Source organism: Coffea eugenioides, chromosome 3, assembly GCF_003713205.1.
Source record: "Coffea eugenioides isolate CCC68of chromosome 3, Ceug_1.0, whole genome shotgun sequence".
Classification (NCBI taxonomy): domain Eukaryota; kingdom Viridiplantae; phylum Streptophyta; class Magnoliopsida; order Gentianales; family Rubiaceae; genus Coffea; species Coffea eugenioides.
This window is the reverse complement of record NC_040037.1, coordinates 9679403-9690085: the sequence shown is the minus strand read 5'-3', so window position 1 is coordinate 9690085 and position 10683 is coordinate 9679403. Positions and strand designations below refer to the sequence as shown.

General features: G+C 33.0%; 1 long non-coding RNA gene across 1 annotated transcript; it reads right to left on the bottom strand.

The window, feature by feature from the left end:
• Positions 1–7980: 7980 nt before the first annotated feature.
• LOC113766876 lies at positions 7981–9818 on the bottom strand. The gene is made up of 2 exons (XR_003467808.1): positions 9521–9818; positions 7981–8262 (listed from the first exon to the last, which is right to left on the bottom strand). It is a non-coding gene; the product is annotated as an uncharacterized LOC113766876 (long non-coding RNA).
• Positions 9819–10683: the final 865 nt, after the last annotated feature.

Sequence of the window (10683 nt, the reverse complement as noted above, 5' to 3'; positions counted from 1 at the left end):
TAGAGAAAATTCTGAAAAATCTTGAGCCAGGGTTGAACATCTGATTTTTTGCTAGAGCAAAATCCGACCTCCATCACAGTCATATCTGTGTTTTCCCCAAATCTGAACCATCTATCATTGTAGAAGTACAACTTTCATTCACAAAATTTCGAGCAAAAATGTCTCCAAGCTCGTGAAATTCGGGCTCAAATCTACTGCTTCATCAACCCTTGAGCAGTCTGCAACAAAATTCTAGCTCTGAGATTCCAGATTTTTGATCCTATTTTCTCGAATTTCCTGCGTTTGTTGGGTGTCATAAAGGCTAAAAGGTAATCCTTCCATCCTTTCTATTCATAGATCATTAGGTTTACATCAGAGGCATTAAAATCTTCGCTGCTATGACTGTTGCCACAGTCTTCTGCTTTCTTTCCTCCCTGTACTTGCTATTCGTGAATCTGGCGGAGGGGGGGCTTTGATCCATGATTTTGCGTTAAGTAGGGTTTTCTTTACTGCAAAAAGGGAGTAAAATGTGTAAAATGCATCAATCAGAGTTGTCCATCCATCACCCATGATAGTTCATCTCTCTTTTCTGTTTTGTTTCCCGCACAAGAGCAGTCGCATGGTGCAGTTAGAGTTTCTGTATTTAGATGCTGAATTCTTGTGTAGAAAATGGGCTTGGTAATCCTGCTTTAGGTCGAATGATTGGTGATTATTGGAAGAGTTTATTGACGAATGAATAAACCCAGAAGAAAGTCGCAGAATAAGAAAGCTTCTGCGAAGAAGATTGCATTTCTGTGATTGAAATCTTTACTGGTTGGGATGTTGATTTTTTGTGTTTTGTTGCTCCAAAACAAATTTTGATGTGTGGTTGAGACTCTAGTTGTGTTTAACAAAGAGAACTGGTACTGTAAATCCATGAAATTGCAGAAACCCAGAAACCAGCAATGAAGACGAAAGCTTCTTCGAAGCTTGCATGGAAATTTTTCAGAAATTGCATTTCAACCCCTCACGTTTCCCCTTATTTCACTATGGCCCAGAAATTGAAAAAATCAATCAAATCTTGTCCTTTAAAATGTTATTTTTCTTTGGCATGCTTTAATATGATTTTTGGATAGATTATATGGGAATTTTAGGAGGGAATTTGAAGTTTAATAATTTTTATAGATTTATAATTTTTGATTCGGGTTTTAGCAAAAGATTTAGGTGATTCTTTTTGTTATTTGATTTTAGCAAGTGAAGCAAGTGAGTTTTGATTTATTTTTATGGATTTTAGCGTTGGGTTTGGTGGGCTTTATTTTGAGCCCTTAATTTTCTTTTTCTTTAATTTTTTACCCTAAAATTTTGTAATAATAATAATTTGACCCCTAAAACTTTTATAATTGTTTCGATTAGGTCCTTGTTTGTTTTAAATTCTTGAATATAGGTTGTTTACTTTCATTTAAATGCTTTAATTGTTCAATTTCATGTTTATTTCATCTCTTATGATTATTTGTTAATTAAAGTGGTGCCTTGACCATTTTTCTTTGTTTTGGAGAGTAAATAAGAGAAAGTTCATGTTATTAGGTCACCAATTCAAAGGAGGTACATAATGTGAATTTATGTGTGTAATTGCATGTTTTTTGAATTTTTTTATTTTATTTTGTTTTGTTTATTTATTCACTTTATTTGTTTTAATTTTGTATATTTATTTTAATTTGTTATTATTTGTAGGGCAATTAAATGCCAAATTGTAATGGTTAGGTTATTATATTATATTATTTTATTCTTTCCCCCTTTTAGATTGTAGTTAGGGTTCTAAATGTAATAGTTAGGTTTCTATTCATTTTTATTTGCTTGTGTGTTTACGTGTTTACTCGTTTTCTTAGGGTCTTTGCAACTAGATATCATGTTTATGTGTTATATGTTTTATGTGATATTATGTGTTTATTTGCTTTTATTATGTTTTATATGATTTATTTAGTTATAATAAATGAATGATGTCACCACACTAGTCCAACGCTAGTGGTGGTCTTTTTTTCCCTTTTTCTTGCTAGTCCAACACTAGTGAGAACTTATAGACATGGGTTAGTCCAATACTAGACCCCTGAGAGACCGTCCACGCGCTAGATCATGTTTGTGTGACAAAATCACTACATTTCATGCATATTTTCTACTTTTTAGGATCCTTACCATTTTGCATGATATTTTCCCTATATCCCTTATCCCTACGTGTGAGACATGACATTGGACTTGCATTTCATTTAAGGAAAATTAGACATAGGTTAGTTCATTTGCTTGACCAAAAATTAGGAGAATTAACCCTTCAAATATGGGATATGGACGAGTATGACCCCTTAGCCTTAGCACGCTCGTATCTCCTCTATAAAAAAGGAAATCTAGTCATGAATTTTAGCTCCCCACACCCGTTATGATGCATTCCTTTAGGTCGTGTATATTTGTATAATTATTTTTTTTCTTTTTTTTGAGTCTCATATTTTGCATATTCTTGACCTCTTCAAAAGGCCACTTTTGGGCGTCGCAATTAACGCGATTTGCACCAACTAAAATTCGAAGAGACATATTGACCCTTCTGATATACATTAGGTCTAGATTTGCATTCATATAGTGACATCCAATTATGATAAATTTTTATGTTAAAATAAGAAAATTTTTGACTAAATCACGCAATTACCTTGGTTAGGTTGAAAGGGTGTTTTGGATTTTATCCTTACCTTCCCTTTCTTCAACCGTGACTCCCGAACTCTTTTCTCTTGATTTTCGTAGATTTGGAGTCGTTTAAAAAGGGTTTTCTCTACTTTTTTTAAAAAAATTTATTTTAGGTGATTTGGTACACCTTAACTCAATATCAAATCGCGACTCCTATTTTTATTAAAAACCCCTTTGAAACTATTATTTTGAGCCAAAATCGTCGCACCTTTTAAGTCCCATTTTAGGCCCTTATTTATTCTCTAAACAAATCAAAAACTCATTTTTCAATCAAAAATTAATCAAAACTTCATTTTTATAAACACGTTATTTTTCATTAAAAAAAGGGGCACGACGTTTGGTGTATGGAATTTAAGTCTTCTTCAATTTTGTGAATTAGTGCTTAGTTTAATTGTTAAGGAATAATTTTTATGGGTTATACTTGTTTAACTAAATTTATAATTTTTTTGTTACATTAGTGCATGATTAAAAACGTTAATTGATTTGTTTAAAGACATAGTGATAGTTTGTCTATTGATCGTAAATAATTTTTGGGTAAATGTGGGTTTGATTTCTGAGTAAAATAATAATTTTATTGGAGATAGAGGCAAATGTTTAATTAAACATGTGCCCAATTATAAGTTTGTGTTGATGATAGGAGTTTGGGAAGTGCAGGTGCATAAAAAATGGAGTAATTACAGTTTGTCCCCTTGAACTTGACCATTTATAACACTTTGCCCCCTGAACTTTAAATAGATACCCTTTAATCATGTTTTTATGTCATATAAAACACATTAGAAAGTACTACAATAAAAAATATAAGCAAATAATTTTCATTCCAAATGCACTAATTAATTTTATTTTTTTAAAATAAGTATTGGTATGGCATTGAAATAAACACATTGAGTTGTTTAGACTTCTTTTTTGTGAATTATCTAATTCATTTAGTGCTAAAAGGTTGAAATGCATAGTATAATTCTGTTCAATGCATTTAACAACTATTAAAGAAATATGCATTTATTATATTAATATTATTATGTGTTTTTAAGAATTAACCAGAGATATTTTGATCATGAAAAATATAATTTCATCTTAATCACATTAAAAAGTTAACCACTAGGGGTAAAGTATATATATTTGAAGTTTAGGGGGGGCAAAGTGCTACAAGAGCCCAAGTTTAAGGGGGCAAAGTGTAATTAGCCCTAGAGAAAAGCAAAGAAAAAAATAGAGCCTCTCTGATGATGTGCAATAAATGCTATGATCTTTGTCTGCCATTAACACAAAATCTTAAATTTACTCGTCCAAATAATTGGACAAATGGATAGAAGAAGGCAAACGATTTAAACTGGCCTAAATCATTGCACAAGGTACAACACAAAGGTGCAACAGAAAATGTGAAAAGACCCAAAAACCTATTCAAAGAACCAAATTTACCAAAAACACAAAGAGGCCCACTATAAAGGTTAGCATTAGTCCTTCCAAAATAATGTACAACACTCAAAGCACAACGCATTAAAAACCCAAAATGCCTATCAATGTCCACGGAATTACCACTCAAACCGAACCATCTGCGAACCGTAGCAAACTTTCCTTCCCGCTTTTATATAGTTAGGATATTGGGATTTAATGAACTTATCAAACTTTTCTTTGATATGTTATTGTGTAAAGAGTAATTCTTTTACCTTTATGATTTTTTAGAATGGAGGGTCTAAATCCACGCCCATCCATATTAAATCCAAACATTATATATTTATTAAACACTCATGCCTTTAGCTTTTATTAAGCTAAAACTTTTGTAGTATTTACATTATCTTTATTAATATATTTTCCAAAGAAAAAAAAATCCATACCCTTATCTTAATGTTAATTTTATATTAAAATTCCTTTTCTTGTTTATTTCATTACAAAATTTAGTTTCTTGAACTTGCTCGAATTTTTTCCGCTTTCCTTTTATGGCCTATTGCCTTTACTTTATTGAACTATTTTTAATATTTACATATAATCAAATGGCAGATATTAGTATAAGAAGCCAATATCATTGAATATTCCACCTTGAAATCTGTTTAGATTGTAAATTTGTGAAAATGAAATATGCAGGCATTGCAATTTACATACTTAATTGATAAGCATTATTACGCACTATATTTTGTGGTTATTTTAGGAGTTTTTGGTCACTTTTTGAGTGGAATCTAGGATTGAAGTGGTAATTTTATCAAAGAAGATGTTCTTGAGTAACTTCACTATCTTTGTCCATTTTTACTTGCTTTGATTGGTTGTTTTTGTAGGAAAAAATGGGGTGAAAGATTTGAAAGAATTTGCTCACTATAAGTTAACCGAAAAAGCAAGAAGTGATTAAGCATAAAAATGGTTGCGAGGCAGGGGAGTGAAACAGGCTAAGGCTGAACCGGTTTCTGGTTCGGTTTATTGGGAGATTGGTTTCCCAATTTCTCTTAAAAACATTGCACAGAAACCGGCCATGAAACCTGCCTTGCTTGGGATGGTTTATCCCACGGTTTTCCTCAGCCGAAATTTGGCTTGCAAGGTACATGACTTGTGCAACTTTATTCCTTTTGCTCCATACTTTTTTGCTTTTGGTCAGAAAAGTCGATAAGACATTTTGATGGTTAGAAGATCAAACTCGAACAACTTCAAAAAATAACCTTTGTCACTTCAATCTTTCCAGATTCCATTGGAACCACAACATTTGACTTTTTGGAAGCTATGTTCATGTTATAAAAGAAAGACACAAGTAAAGGTTTGGAAAATTCTCTGCAAATAGGGGCATATGTATTCTCATTTAAGGGGTTTTTGGAGAGATTTTGGAGAGCCTTGAGAGGGGTAATCTGGTAGAAGCAAAACTTGTGAGTTTGGTAGATTGAAATAAAGGTTGTAAGATAGGAATTTTGTGGAGCTTAGTTTAACATCTTGAATAAGAATTTATCATCCTTTGCTCTTTAAATTCTTGTTATCAATCATGCCTTGTTACATGAGTTTATTGTACTTAAAATTGCTTAACTTTATATGTCTGGCTAAGCATTTTTCCAAGGAGTAAAGATGAGCTTGTTTATATCATGATATGAAATAGATTTTGGTTGATTTGTGCTATCTTGTGAACTTATTAGTTCATGTATCTATATTTTATATTTGTAGTTGCTTGATTACCAACTATGAGTCATCATAGCATTTAATGCACATTAGATGCTGCTATGCAAGTGTGGAGTAAGATTCATGCATCCTACAGATCATATTTACGAAAGTAGAAGATGTATTTAGGTTGATTTGATTTTCCTACTTCATAGATCTTAATTAACTTGATAATTCATCATGCAAATAGGTGAAACCTTGGTAAGAGTATGTTTAGATAATGGCCAAAGCATTATTTGAATAAAATTGAAGTATATCTTTAACAAGTCATAAGTTAAAGACATAAATCAACTAGATTATTTCATAATCTTGGACAACAAGGGATTCATAAACCCTAGAAAGTTTTCCACTAATTTCTCCATTGTCAATTTAATTGCTTTAATTGGTATAATTGATAGAGTTTTGCTTTATTTTTTGATTTATTGGTTGTTTAAATAATAAAGTAAGTTTAAAAAGCCATAGTAATTAGCCGAATCCTTGTGCTATTGATCTTGATTATCCCTATACTCATCTCAACCCATATACTTGCAGATAAGTGAGGTAATGGGGTTTAATTAATTGGATAATTAGGATTTATATCTTCAAAGTCTAGACAATGTCATCAATCGTAATAGCTTTTTGGAGATATGTGATACAATCAAATTCAATGGAATAAGTGATGATACCATTAAGTTTAGATTGTTTCCATTTTCTTTGCATGATAAAGCTAAGATATGACCAAATTCTCATGCATCTAATACTTTCACTATTTGGGCAGATTTGTCAAGAGCTTTCGTGAATAAATATTTTTCATTGGGTACAACGTCCAAATTAAGAATGGATATAATCAACTTTTCTCGGTAGGAGAGTGAATCATTTTATAAGACTTGGGAGCGGTATAAAGAATTGCCACAGAAGTGCTTACATCATGGACTTCCGGATTGGTTCATAATCCAAATTTTTTATAATGGTTTGACTTATTCTATTAAAACTAATATTGATGCAGCCGGAGGTGGAGCATTAATGGACAAATTGAAGATGCTGAATGGTCGATTGAGGAAATGACTGTCAATAACTACCAACGGGCAAATGAAAATTGTAGTCTTCAAAAACTAGCTGGTATGTATGAGATGGATGCTTTAAATTTGGTAAACGCTAAATTGAAACATATGTTTAGTTTTTCAATGGATAATTTTGAGAGATTGCTTAGTAGACAATGGTACAACTTTTAGTGTTAGTATTGCATATTATTCTATTTGTAGTGGAAATCATGATGATGTTGATTGTTTCAATGTTGAGCAGATTCAATATGTCAATAATTACAATCGTTTACCTCAAAGTAACCTATATTCTAACACTTATAATCCTGAGGGGAAAAATCATCTCAATTTAGGATAGAGGGACCAACTAAATCAATAAAGACTAACTAATCTACCGGATTTTCCATCAAAACAAGTGCCAATTGAGTCACGGCCAGCTTGGAAAGCTGCCCTTAAGAAACACGCTTAAGGTACAAATGAAAGATTTGAGAATGTTTAGGGTACCATGAATCGAATGATGTGGGAATTTGTTGTGAACTTTTGTGAGGGTGACATGAACATTTTAAGGCTAAATGGCTATGGAAGTAAAATATAGTTTCCGCGGCATTGCCACTTGCCATGTTCAGTTCATAGACGTTCCATACATCCAGACTCGGTTCATTAAATTAGAAAATACGTAAGAGTCAAATAGGTACGATAAGGATCTGTGATTTATAGTCGCAATTTTTTTTTAATACTATGACTAACCCAATCATTGTTTATTATTATTATTATTATTTGTAAGTGAGAGTTCTTGGTTCAAGATCTTTTACTTATAATTCTTTTCACCTTATCATCTAATCGAATTAATTTAATACTCAATAATGTTACAAAACTAACCTTGAAAAAATGGTTGGACGAGCGTGAAATTTCTCATTCTCCCTTGGCTGTATTTATGGAAGTTTTTTCTGAGGGTTTTTGGTCATTTCCCTAACAATCTTTGGTTGGAGAAGAGAGAAATATAGAAACTCTCAGCTAACTTTCGATTGCACAAGCTCACATGTAGCTTGACTAACCTCGAATATTTTGCATCCCTTATTAGGTTTCATCAGACCATGTTGAACATAATTTGAAAAGTGTCAAGATAATGAGAATTTTTTTTTTTTCAAAATGATACCTTGAAATATTCATTTTATTTCGTAAGCATTCAATACATAGCACCTCTCTTTTGCTGGTAAACAGAATAAAAGATCTTTTCCACGTAATATGAAATGTAATTTGTTCAGGTATCAGAGTCCATCAGCTTTAGGAGATGTCAATCAACTTCAAGGAATTGGTTTCACCGTCTCAAATCGAGGACCATCTGATGGATACGGGCCTACAGGATTCCATGGGGGATCAATTTGGCCTTCTAATTTCCTTGACGCTTGTACGTTGTCATTACTCCCAAATTCATCTGCAATTTCAAAAGTATAGGATAAAAATAAATGATCGCAGTTTCGTTCACATTAGAATAGAATCTGCAATATATTATAGATCGCAGGCACAGTATCATTATCAATTTAAAAAATCTAAACATGTGCCTATATTTCATTTCGAAGTGCATTAATAGTAAGAAAATTAATTGAATTCGTATTTTCTTATTCAGTTCTTTATTATGTCAATTGAATTTTTAAAACTGCTCTATTTTAGCCACTCTGTTAACTTGCCTCGACCACCTCAAAGAGATTAACTAAAGCAAATTGATGGTAATAGTGTACTTCTTCTTCATCTTATTTTTCTTTTATTTTTATTAGTTTTTGGAAAATGGTGCACTTCAATCCTAGATAGCTATCAAAAAGAAAATAAAAAAAAAATGATGGAATGAGCAAACTAAAATTTTGAATAATTTTGTCAAGTCTAATACACTTTATCCTTTGATCCATTAATTAATAAACTGATTTAACAACCATGGGAACCTAATCTATTACCCAATCCATTATATGTGCAAGTAAAAATTTTCCAAGGCATGTTATTAAGTAGCTCTAACCACACATGCTAAGAACTTTATATATCTAAAGTTTCTTCATGGGAAATATGCATATGCGACCAGACTCGTTTAAACTTTGGTTACAAAACCTGCCATCCATATGGGTTGGGGATTTGGGCAGTAACAGTTTTGACTGTGTTCAATTATTTTCTGTTATTGTGATTCTTGTAAAATTTGGTATATACATGCACATATGGCTGTATATCTTAAAAGATTTTATACACATATATAAAACAAAATCCACATATATAATAAAATAATATAAATATACACCAAATCATATACAGAAGACAATAAATACACACCACCGCACATGAACACAACCTTCACATGAACACAACCTTACCGGATGAGTATGTAGTTCAATCCTCTCCGGTTCTCTCTGACCTCATCGGGTCCCCCCTTCCCCATAGTATAGAGTAGAATATAATAAAAAATGTAGGATCTATCGTTTCAGGCAAAAAAAAAAAAAAAGGAACACAACCCTACCTACTTCATTCTCATGGGTGGAAGATGTAAACATGAATAATATGTCAAGAAAGGCATCACAAAAGTGTAGGCTCTTAGACGATGAGTACTATGTATATACAAGCATCTTTTTTCCTTTTTCTGTTTTCCAATAATGAATATCAGTAATCCAAAAAAAATGAAAGACAGAATATTGGAACTACAAAGCGGGACTTACTTGTTCCTAGGATCTTTCTCGCTGTTGCAGGTACAATGGATTGAGTTGAGAGTAAGAAGAGAAAGAAAAGTACACTGATCAGAGCTTTGTTGTTGCTAGCCATTGATTGTTGACTACAAAGGGTTATGAGAACTTAAGATTGGTTCTATTCTATAATTCCTTTCTTGACGATGATTGTATGCAACGAGCCATATCCTTTTATAGCCGTTTCCTACCGGACCCAGTTTCTCACCAATTACATTTGTCGAGATAGATCGGCGGTCCGAGTTACACTCATAAAAGGTGTGCAATAGCACACCAATTTAGTTTAGAGCGGGGAATCACTCCTTCTAACTCCCCTGGACCCATTGCCCTCTTTTAGATAGGTTCGAGTAAAATTAGTATAGTAGTTGCCGATTGACAAAACAAAAAAAAAAAACGAAGGTTGGCGGTCCAAATGGGCTGAACTTATGTGATTCTCTTGGAGTGGTCAACTTGAATTGCAACGAGTGGCTCTAATTGGGTCAAGCTGACGTCTAATGTGGGACATGAACCTTTCTCCCACCCTCTCAGCTCTCACTAATTGCAATCGCTAACTGGACAAGGACCTGGAGACTCATAAGCAGGGTAATCTGAGCCAGATTCTTGAGCAGAGAAAAACGAAGGCATCATACCAATTGGACAAAGACTTTTAAGGCCTCTGGTGAGCATGCTGAGTGAAGGACAAGGACGTTAGCTGATGTTGAGGGAAACTGAGAAACTGATGTTTATTTCCTTATTGAGAGCTTGTATATGAGTCCTCCCCTCTGTGCATGAATATACGAGATTCATGCACAGAGAAATAAAGGCATCATCGAATTGGAGACTCATGTCTTTTGTTAAGGAGGTTGGGGGAAGGACAAGGATATTAAGGGATGAAACGTAAGATAATTACTATTTGTTTGCCTTGCCACTTCTTGATGGGTAAGAACTGGTGTCCTTTTGTTTGGAAGCACTGGTATTGTAATTTTTTGATAACGTGAAGGTGGGTTTTACACTCCCTGTCCTCCTTTTCTAACCCTACCTCTTACCAAAATACGTCCACTGAATGCAATGTTTTTCAAAAGTTTCATTCATAATATACGTTCTTTAATTTGTCCAAGTTTTGAAAATCTCCTCATGTCCACACTTCATATATTGACCTC